An 11,560-nucleotide genomic window follows, 5' to 3' on the forward strand; every position below is an offset into this window, starting at 1 on the left:
GGCGTTGCTGAGGCGCTGCACTAGGGTGTGGTGGCAGACAGTGTCGATTGCCGGGGAGAGGTCTAGGAGGATGAGGGCCGCTGTTTCTCCGTTGTCGAGCAGCGCTCGGATGTCATCGGTGGCTGCGATGAGGGCGGTCTCGGTGCTGTGGTTGGCCCGGAAACCAGACAGTGAGAGGTCGAGGGATCCATTTGTCTCAAGGAAGGCGGCCAGTTGCTTGTTGACGGTCTTCTTGGTGACTTTGGCTGGAAACGGGAGGAGCAAGATGGGGCGGTAGTTTTTGAGTTCGGTGGGGTCCGCTGTTGGTTTCTTCAGTAGAGCGCTGAGTTCGGCGTGCTTCCAGCTCTCTGGGAAGGTGGCGGTGTCAAAGGAGGTGTTGATGATGTCCCGCAGGTGGGGTGCGATGACAGCGTCTGCCTTGTTGAAGACGTGGTGAGGGCAGGGGTCGGTAGGAGATCCGGAGTGGATGGAGTTCATCGTGCGGATGGTGTCTTCGGTGCTGATCGGGGTCCAGGCGTGGAGGGTGGTGGTGGGGGGCGTTGGTGCGGTCGTGGGGAGCGTTGGTTGCGTGCTGAAGCTGTTGTGTATGTCCGCGATCTTGTTGTGGAAGTAGGAGGTGAGGGAGTTGCAGAGGTCTTGAGATGGGGTGATGTCGTTGTTTCCGGCGTTGGGGTTGGAGAGCTCTTTCACGATGTTGAAGAGTTCCTTGCTGTTGTGTGCGTTGTTGTCCAGTCGTTCCTTGAATGCGGTTTTCTTGGTGGCGTGGATCAGTTGATGGTGCTTTCGGGTGGCGAGTTTGAGGGTGGTCATGTTGTCCCGAGTTGGGTCTCTTCGCCAGGCTCTCTCGAGGGCTCGGCAATTCTTCTTGGAGCTCTTGAGTTCGTCGGTGAACCATGGGGCTTTCTTGGTGCCGGGTCTGTTAGGCGGGGTCCTAGGTAGGGTGAGGTCGTCTGCGCAGTTGCTGATCCACTTCGTGAGGTTGTTGGTGGCCTGGCTGGGGTTCGCTGAGCTGGTTGGAGAATGCTGGCGCCGGGATGCGGCGAGCTGGTCGGCTGTGATCTTGTTCCAGCTTCTGCGAGCAACCTGTTGCTGGTGGAGGTGGATCGTTGTTCTTCTGAAGCTGAAGTGGACACAGCTGTGGTCCGTCCAGTGGAGTCCGGTGGCGTGGCTGAAGGTGATGTCCTTGCTGGATGAGAAGACGGGGCCGAGTGTGTGTCCGGCGTAGTGGGTGGGGGTGGTCACCAGCTGCTTAAGACCGAGGTTGGTGAGGTTGTCCAGCAGGGTGGTCGTTGTTGTTCTCCAGGTGGAAGTTTAGGTCCCCGAGGAGGATGTAATCAGCAAAGGGGAGGGCGTGTGGGCTGATGAAGTCGGCGATGTCTTCGCTGAATTGTGTGCATGGTCCCGGGGGTCTGTAGATGAGGGTGCCTCTGAGGGTGGTCTTGGGGTCGGTGTGGATCTGGAAGTGCAGGTGTTCGGCGGTTGTGAGGGTGCCGTCGGTGTTGGTTGTGATGCGGATGGTGTTCCTGTGGATGATGGCGATGCCTCCTCCCGTCTGGTTGGCGCGGTCCCTCCGGGTGGTCTTGTAGCCCTCCGGGATGGCGATGGCGATGTCGGGCGCTGAGGAGGTGTACATCCAGGTTTCAGTGAGGAAGGCAACGTCTGGAGATGTGGTGTCGAGGAGGTTCTAGATTTCGCCAGCGTGTCTGTGGACGGAGCGGGTGTTGAGCAGGATGCACTTGAGGTGGTTGCTGCTGGTGTTCGGCTTGGTGGGTGCTGGTGTAGTGCAGGTCCGGTTGCAGGTGTACTTGCAGGAGTGGCAGCTGAAGGGTCCGTGGGTGCGTCTCGGGGTGGCTCGGTAGCATCTCAGGATTCTGCCGGTGTTGAGTGCGTGGAGTTCGGTGGAGTTGTAGGTCCGGCGGGAGGCTGGTGTCTGCGGGGGCCAGGGGTCCTGGCTCTGGGCGTGGTCCAGGCGCGGACGGGCTTACCTTTGGCGCACATTCGGCGCTCAATCGTTGCTCCCACTGCGCGCGTCCAGTGCGCGGTCGCTCAGGGGGCGTCATAAGTAAGGAGCCGGGAGGGCGGGTCAGCTGGGTGGCAGGAGTGGGGCAGCCAATGGGCAGGAGGGGTACAAAAGGGGGTGGTGATGGACGGAGCATCTGAATCAATCAAACACTCACACCCAGTCAAAAGATCTGGGTTTAATCCATCACCGTTCTTTAGCCCACTCTGCCACCCCAGTTCAGACATGGCTATATGCAAAGCAGTCTGACCCTGTGCCTCATGGGAACAGTCCAGCCCGAACTGCCAAGCCATGTCTTCCCTGGACCGGAAACAAGCTTCCGAGGACCGGTTTCTGGCATTCCAGCCATCTTCAGCCCGGCTTGCTTGAATCCAGTGGCAAAGTGAGCAAGGGACTCATGTCTGAGCATACCCTGCCACACTTATGGCGGCCAAAAGCGATACAAAAGGGGGTGGTGATGGACGGAGCATCTGAATCAATCAAACATTCACACCCAGTCAAAAGATCTGGGTTTAATCCATCACCGTTCTTTAACCCACTCTGCCACCCCAGTTAAGACATGGCTATATGCAAATCAGTCTGACCCTGTGCCTCATGGGAACAGTCCAGCCCGAACTGCCAAGCCATGTCTTCCCTGGACCGGAAACAAGCTTCCGAGGACCGGTTTCTGGCATTCCAGCCGTCTTCAGCCCGGCTTGCTTGAATCCAGTGGCAAAGTGAGCAAGGGACTCACGTCTGAGCATACCCTGCCACACTTATGGCGGCCAAAAGCGGTACAAAAGGGGGTGGTAATGGACGGAGCATCTGAATCAATCAAACACTCACACCCAGTCAAAAGATCTGGGTTTAATTCATCACCGTTCTTTAGCCCACTCTGCCACCCCAGTTCAGGCATGGCTATATGCAAATCAGTCTGACCCTGTGCCTCATGGGAACAGTCCAGCCCGAACTGCCAAGCCATGTCTTCCCTGGACCGGAAACAAGCTTCCGAGGACCGGTTTCTGGCATTCCAGCCGTCTTCAGCCCGGCTTGCTTGAATCCAGTGGCAAAGTGAGCAAGGGTCTCACGACTGAGCATATCCTGCCACACTTATGGTGGCCAAAAGCGGGACAAAAGGGGGTGGTGATGGACAGAGCATCTGAATCAGTCAAACACTCACACCCAGTCAAAAGATCTGGGTTTAATCCATCACTGTTCTTTAGCCCACTCTGCCACCCCAGTTCAGACATGGCTATATGCAAATCAGTCTGACCCTGTGCCTCATGGGAACATTCCAGCCCGAACTGCCAAGCCATGTCTTCCCTGGACCGGAAACAAGCTTCCGAGGACCAGTTTCTGGCATTCCAGCCGTCTTCAGCCCGGCTGGCTTGAATCCAGTGGCAAAGTGAGCAAGGGACTCACGTCTGAGCATACCATGCCACACTTATGGCAGCCAAAAGCGGTACAAAAGGGGGTGGTGATGGACGGAGCATCTGAATCAATCAAACAATCACACCCAGTCAAAAGATCTGGGTTTTAATCCATCACCGTTCTTTAGCCCACTCTACCACCCCAGTTCAGACATGGCTATATGCAAATCAGTCTGACCCTGTGCCTCATGGGAACAGTCCAGCCCGAAATGCCAAGCCATGTCTTCCCTGGACCGGAACCAAGCTTCCGAGGACTGGTTTCTGGCATTTCAGCCGTCTTCAGCCCGGCTTGCTTGAATCCAGTGGCAAAGTGAGCAAGGGACTCACGTCTGAGCATACCCTGCCACACTTATGGCAGCCGAAAGCGGTACAAAAGGGGGTGGTGATGGACGGAGCATCTGAATCAATCAAACACTCACACCCAGTCAAAAGATCTGGGTTAAATCCATCACTGTTCTTTAGCCCACTCTGCCACCCCAGTTCAGACATGGCTATATGCAAATCAGTCTGACCCTGTGCCTCATGGGAACAGTCCAGCCCGAACTGCCAAGCCATGTCTTCCCTGGACCGGAAACAAGCTTCCGAGGACCGGTTTCTGGCATTCCAGCCGTCTTCAGCCCGGCTTGCTTGAATCCAGTGGCAAAGTGAGCAAGGGACTCACGTCTGAGCATACCCTGCCACACTTATGGCGGCCAAAAGCGGTACAAAAGGGGGTGGTGATGGACGGAGCATCTGAATCAATCAAACACTCACACCCAGTCAAAAGATCTGGGTTTAATCCATCACCGTTCTTTAGCCCACTCTGCCACCCCAGTTCAGACATGGCTATATGCAAATCAGTCTGACCCTGTGCCTCATGGGAACAGTCCAGCCCGAACTGCCAAGCCATGTCTTCCCTGGACCGGAAACAAGCTTCCGAGGACCGGTTTCTGGCATTCCAGCCGTCTTCAGCCCGGCTTGCTTGAATCCAGTGGCAAAGTGAGCAAGGGACTCACGTCTGAGCATACCCTGCCACACTTATGGCGGCCAAAAGCGGTACAAAAGGGGGTGGTGATGGACGGAGCATCTGAATCAATCAAACACTCACACCCAGTCAAAAGATCTGGGTTTAATCCATCACCGTTCTTTAGCCCACTCTGCCACCCCAGTTCAGACATGGCTATATGCAAATCAGTCTGACCCTGTGCCTCATGGGAACAGTCCAGCCCGAAATGCCAAGCCATGTCTTCCCTGGACCGGAACCAAGCTTCTGAGGACCGGTTTCTGGCATTCCAGCCGTCTTCAGCCCGGCTTGCTTGAATCCAGTGGCAAAGTGAGCAAGGGACTCACGTCTGAGCATACCCTGCCACACTTATGCCGGCCCAAAGCGGTACAAAAGGGGCCCCAGTCAGGAAGCACTACAGGGAATTGTTACTAATGATGAGTTTGAACTCTTGCACCTGCCGAGTGCTTTCAGTTTTGCAAAACTCGTTTTACTGCAATTTCGAGGGATTTGCGGGGCGCGAACACTCGCGAGATCGGATTCGGAAGCCGCGAATTCATGCGAATATGCAATTTTTTTTTTGCGGCGTGTTAGTTCGCAAGGTTTTGTGCGTTTTTGCGAGCCGCTCGTAGCGCAAGGCGCGAAGTTACCCTCGCGGTCGTTCAAGGGCGCGGCCATCTTGTTTGCCTGACGTATTTCCGTTTCCGGGCGCGAAGTGTAATCTCGCAAAGTGTGCGGCTCGCCAGTACAGTTTCGCGAGTGTTCGCAAGGAAAATCTCGCGCGAACTTACTTGCGAGGTCGATAACGGGCGCGGCCATCTTGTTTCTCATTCATTGCTATGGTTCTGGGCATGGTCTTTGTATCCTCTCTAAATCTCTGCCATCCTTTGCTTGTTTGAAGTTTTTTTTGATCTATTTTAATTATTATCTATCCCTCTATTTTTCTAGCCCTATATTTTTGTGTTTACTGCTACTTTTGGTTAATTTTAAACTACTTTTTTAAACTCTTTTCTTTTCTTCTCTTCCCTATTCTATTTTCTTTATTCCTTTCCGCCCAGACCATGGTGAAGGGAGCCGGGAAGCATCCCGAGAAGGGGAAGGGTTCCACACCCAGTGTCCGGCTCCCGTGCGGGCGTTTGAGGGGGGAGGAGGTCGTACCCAGGGAGATCTTTAGCCCGAGGAGGTGGGCCAACTCATTTTTTATGTTCAGCGCCGCCTCCCCAGGACCATCATGGGAGGTGGCAAGATCAGTGCCGGGTACGGGGTCCGGGAGCACCGGAAGCGGTGGGAGAAGGTGTGAGAAGTTGGCCTGGTATATAATGCTCACTAATTCTAGTGATCACTTTGTACCATGCCAAGCAACCCTTATGATGATGGTTGTAATTCAACCTTGTAGACCAGTTATCCTAGTGGTAACGTGGACAAAGCAGTCTTAGGCTAAACTCTGAAAGGCATGTGAAGCCAGCTGTTATACCATACACAACCCCCTTGAATACCAAATGAAAGGGACACCACACAGATATATATTGAAAATATATATTGATTTATTAACTATAAAATCCCCTGGACTCTTTATGAGCACAGAAGCACAAGCGTTAAATCACAAGACAGTTTAAAATACACAAAAGTTGCACAATATGGATGAGCCCTAGGGGCCACCTAAACCATATACTAAGAAAGTGGTATAAGAGATACCAATAGGAAAGTGAAGAGGCCTAGGGCCTTGGGAATCGCTGGAGCTATTCGAGACTGGAAATAACTAAGTCGGGAAAGGCCCACGGGACTCGGGTGCAGTGTTCAAAGTGCACGCACTTTCCAATGTAAAGTCTATGGTGCGTAAAAAGTACAAAGTTAGAAAGTTAGGAACCTTTCGAGTGCCCTACGGAGCTGAAACTTAAAACACAGGCCCTTGAGATGTGTACCAGTGCAGGAGCACCGGCGGAGCTGAGTTACCTCACCCACAGGAAGCGGGTGCACAGGGTCAAAGTAGTGTCGGGTTTCGTCACGCTGGTCGATGGTGCTTGGAGCTGAAGATGCTGCAGGCGGCTCGATGAGAAGAGTTCCGGTGGATCCAAGGGTGGATCTGAAGATGTGAAGACCTGAAAGCAGAGGGGACAATGTTCAAAGTCACTAGCCAGTGACTACTGTGGAACCAGATTGGAACCAGGCGATGTCGGGTGCAAACAGGCGTTGTCTGGTAGCTTCTTTCTGCAGCCACGTGGATACCCGGGGTCGAGGACGTCCAGGAGTCGGTCACGAGCTGTCCCACGCAGGCTTCTCGCTGTTGGCGGTGTCGGCACCTCGATCGGAGCAAACAGGCTTTGGCAAAGGCAAGCCAGGCAGAAGGGGAAAAATGCTTAACACTCGGACCAGCAAGGTCAGAGCGGGTGCTCCTTTTCACAGGAGCTTGGGTAGGTCTGGAGCAACCAGACCTGCTGTGTAAATCTTCGGGTTCGTCGCCAAGATGGCCGCTGACCACGTGGCTAGTGGCCGGGATGGCGCGTCGAGTGGCACAATGCAAAAGGGCCCCACGCAGATCGTGGAGATGCTGGAGGGCTGCTCTTCGGTGCAAGGGCTGCTCGGTGGTGGGGGTTCTCAGTCCCCAAAGCACAACGTCGAGGATGCCTCAGAAGCTGCGCAGTCAGCTTTTCGAGTGTCTTCCAAGAGGTCCGGTCCCACGTCACTCGGTGCCTCCACGGGTCCCTTCTTTGCAGGGACTGTGGATCGGGCTCTGAGAGGTCTGGGAGTCTGGTTCTTGTCGGGCTCTGGGCTCGGGCTCCGGCGGGAGGCGGCGGCAAAGCAGACGTCGGGTCGCTGGTTGGTACCTGTGTTCACAGGGTGGCCACTCCTAGGCCACAAGGGAGATTCTCTTCAGTCTTCTGTGCAGCAGAATGTCGAAGTCCAGTCTTCTTCTTCGTGTAAAGTTGATTCAGGATGATCTGATGTGCACTGGCACGGCTCCCACTCTTATTCCCAATCTGAGGGGAGGATCACCTACTAGGTCCCTCCTCTGGGAGGATTTAGGAAGGGGGGCGGTTACACCCCCTTTCCTTTGTCCAGCTCCTCGCCAGGACTGGGGCTGGAAGGCCCCAGAACCGGTTTGGACTGGCCTATGCACGGGGGCACCTTGTGTGCCCCGGGCATGTCTGATTCTATTCAGCCCTGTCCTACCCAATACACAAAACCCTGTCTGGGGAGGTGCTCGCACCTCCCAAGGCAGGAAACCCTTTGTCCAGGCCACCATCTGCCGAGTTTCGGTCAGCAGCAGGAGGCCAGACTCGTGTCTGTGGTGGCAGCATCCATTTTGTGATGCTGAGGCTCTGTTTAACTTTAACCGGGGTTAAGGCTACACACATGTCTTGTCCCTCTAGAAGGGTGGAATGCTATCCCTGTCGCCAGAATTGGCGAGGGGATAGTATTCCAATTCGTATGACACCTTACTCGACATGTTTTGATAAAGCCAAACCAAAGATAGCATTTAACCGCGAGGATTATAATGCACTTAAGAGTATATGGTATGGCAATATCCCGGAACAGCTTAGGGAGTTGTTTCCGACAGCTGCAGACAGGCTCAGCTCATGCTAGAGCACCATCTCACATATTTCCAAGCACTCTGCCTCCAGGATTGATGAGGCCTTCCATAGGAGTGGCTGATAGGAACATATGTGTCCAGTTTAGGGTTAGGCACAGACATACTGTACCAAAGTAAGAGGTGGTTACACCGACTTACCCCAGCTGAGTGATCAGCCAGTTGTGTCAAATATGGAGGCCAGGCCAGGGGTGGCACAATACATGCTGCAGCCCCTGGTAGGCCTTGGATACACCTATGCCCTGGGCACCTAGGGTGCACTAATACAGGGGCTCATAAGGTGAACCAGTTCCAATTCGTAATGCACCTAAAGTGCATTGGCAGTAATTTAGAGAGAGAACAGCAGGCTGTGGGTCTGATTAGCAGGCCCACAGCCACATTAAGTCAGAAACCAGTGAAGCAAAAAGCAAAAATTTGGGGTGACCATAGGATAGCAGACCCTACTCTCCTACATAACCCCCCCCCCAAACGCAGGGACATTAGACTAACCTTGACCAGTTGTGTCTTCATGTTCTAAGTGGAAGTACCTGGAGAGACCATCTGCGTTGCCATGGTCAGTCCCTGGGCGGTGCTCCACTGTAAAGTCCATCCCCTGTAGGGAAATGGACCACCTGAGTAGTTTGGGGTTTTCACCCTTCATCTGATTAAGCCATAGGAGGGGCTTATGGTCGGTCTGAATCTTGAAGTGAGTACCAAATAAGTATGGCCTTAACTTCTTCAGGGCCCACACCACAGCAAAGGCCTCCCTCTCTATAGCTGACCAACGTTTCTCTCTGGGGGTCAGCCTTCTGCTAATGAAAGCAATGGGCTGGTCCTGGCCATCTACATTAAGCTGTGAAAGCACTGCTCCCACTCCCAACTCAGAAGCATCTGTTTGGACAATGAACTCTCTTGAGTAGTCAGGACTCTTCAGGATAGGTGCAGAGCACATGGCCTTCTTCAGGTCATCAAATGCCTTTTGACAGATTTCTGTCCACTGAACCTTTTTGGGCATCTTCTTGGATGTCAGATCATTAAGAGGAGTCACAATGGACCCATAGTTCTTAACAAACGTCCTGTAGTACCCAGTCAGGCCCAAGAAAGCTCTGACCTGAGTCTGGGTGGTTGGAGGGGACCAGTCCTTGATGGTCTGGATCTTACTCTCCAGTGGTTGAACTTGGCCTCCACCTACAAGGTGGCCCAGGTATACAACCTTGCTCTGCCCTATCTGGCACTTTGTTGCCTTGATAGTGAGGCCTGCCTTCTGCAGAGCTTCAAGCACTTCCTTCAGGTGGACCAGGTGATCCTCCCAGGTGGAGCTAAAGACAGCAATATCGTCCAGATAAGCTGCACAAAAGTCATCCAACCCAGTGAGGACTTGATTCACCAACCTTTGGAAGGTGGCAGGTGCATTTTTCAAACCAAAGGGCATCACCACAAACTGATAATGCCCACTAGGGGTAGAAAATGCTGTCTTGGCTTTAGACTCCTCAGCTAACCTGATTTGCCAGTAGCCAGCTGTCAAGTCAAATGTGCTCAAATATTTGGCAGAAGCCAACTTGTCAATGAGCTCATCTGCCCTTGGAATAGGGTGTGCATCTGTCCTGGTGACAGCATTGAGTCCTCTGTAATCCACACAGAACCTCATCTCTCTCTTGCCATCTTTGGTGTGAGGTTTGGGGACCAGAACTACTGGGCTAGCCCAGGGGCTCTCTGAAGGCTCAATGACACCTAATTCCAGCATCTTTTGCACCTCAGTCTTTATACAGTCCCTGACGTGGTCAGGTTGCCTGTAAATCTTGCTCTTTACAGGAAGACTGTCACCAGTGTCCACCACATGTGTACACCAGTTAGTCTGACTGGGTGTCAAGGAGAACATATGCCTGTATGCCTGTAGAACTTGTCTGCAGTCATGTTGCTGATGTTCAGTGAGGCTGCCACCTAAGGCCACACCATCAACTGAGCCATCCTCAGGGTTCTGAGTGAGCAGGTCTGGGAGAGGGTCACTCTCTTCCTCCTGTCCCTCATCTGTAGCCATGAGCAAGCCCATGTCTGCCCTGCTGACATATGCCTTCAATCTGTTCACATGGAGCACCCTGTGGGGGCTCCTGGGAGTTCCTAGGTCCACCAAGTAGGTAACCTCTCCCTTCTTCTCCAGAATTGTATGGGGTCCAGACCATTTGTCTTGGAGTGCTGCTGGGGCCACTGGCTCCAACACCCATACCTTCTGTCCAGGCTGAAATTCAACAAGGACAGCCTTTTGGTCATGCCAAGCTTTTTGTAATTCTTGGCTAGCCTCAAGGTTTTTGGATGCCTTTTCCATGTACTCTGCCATCCTGGAGCGGAGACCAAGTACATAGTCCACTATGTCCTGTTTAGGCTTTTTGAGAGGTAACTCCCATCCTTCCTTCACTAGACACAGGGGTCCTCTTATAGGGTGCCCAAACAACAATTCAAAGGGGCTGAAGCCAACCCCCTTTTGAGGGACCTCTCTGTAAGCGAACAAAAGGCAGGGCAGAAGGATGTCCCATCTTCGCCTGAGCTTTTCAGGTAATCCTTTAATCATGCCCTTTAGGGTCTTGTTAAATCTCTCAACAAGCCCATTGCATTGTGGGTGATAAGGAGTGGTGAACTTGTAGTTGACACCACATTCCTTCCACATAGCTGTCAAATATCCAGACATGAAGTTGGTACCTCTATCTGATATTACCTCCTTAGGAAACCCCACTCTGGAGAAAACTCCAAGTAAGGCCCTGGCCACAACAGGAGCTGTTGTGGTCCTAAGTGGAATTGCCTCTGGGTACCTGGTGGCATGATCCACTACCACCAGTATGAATCTGTGCCCAGATGCTGTAGGGGGATCCATTGGACCAACAATATCAATCCCCACTCTTTCAAAGGGAACCCCCACCACAGGTAGTGGTATCAGGGGGGCCTTTGTTGTTCCACCTGCTTTACCACTGGCTTGGCAGGTTTCACAGGAGCGACAAAACTCCTTGGTGTCTTCAGACATGTGAGGCCAGTGAAAGTGAGGGACAAGCCTGTCCCAGGTCTTGTTCTGGCCTAGGTGTCCTGCTAAAGGAATATCATGGGCCAAGGTGAGTAGGAAGCCCCTAAATTGCAGAGGTATAACCAACCTCCTGGTAGCACCAGGCTTGGGGTCTCTAGCCTCTGAATAAAGGAGTCCATCGTCCCAATATACTTTATGGGCACCTTGAGCATTCCCAGCAGCCTCAGCAGCAGCCTGCTGTCTGAGGGGTTCAAGAGAAGGACAGGTTAACTGAGCCTGCCCCAAGTCTGCCCTAGAAGGTCCCCCGTCCCCAGAAACTCAACCTGATCAGGTTCAAGTTCTTCAGAGACAGTTCCTTCAGGGGTCTCAAGATCAGTTTCCTGTGAAGCCTGATCCTCACTTGTAGGCAGTTGGGAAGGCGCAGCCTTAACCCTCCTGTTCTTCTTCTTGGAAGGTACTTGGTCCATTGTTCCAGGATCCAAGACCTGAGGTTCAGAGAGGCACTTTTTGGCCTGTGACCTGGTCACAGCAAGGACATGTGATGATATCCCTAACATCTCTGCATGAGTCC

The sequence above is a fragment of the Lissotriton vulgaris genome, chromosome 4_1 (genome assembly GCF_964263255.1).
Source record: "Lissotriton vulgaris chromosome 4_1, aLisVul1.2, whole genome shotgun sequence".
Lineage (NCBI taxonomy): Eukaryota > Metazoa > Chordata > Amphibia > Caudata > Salamandridae > Lissotriton > Lissotriton vulgaris.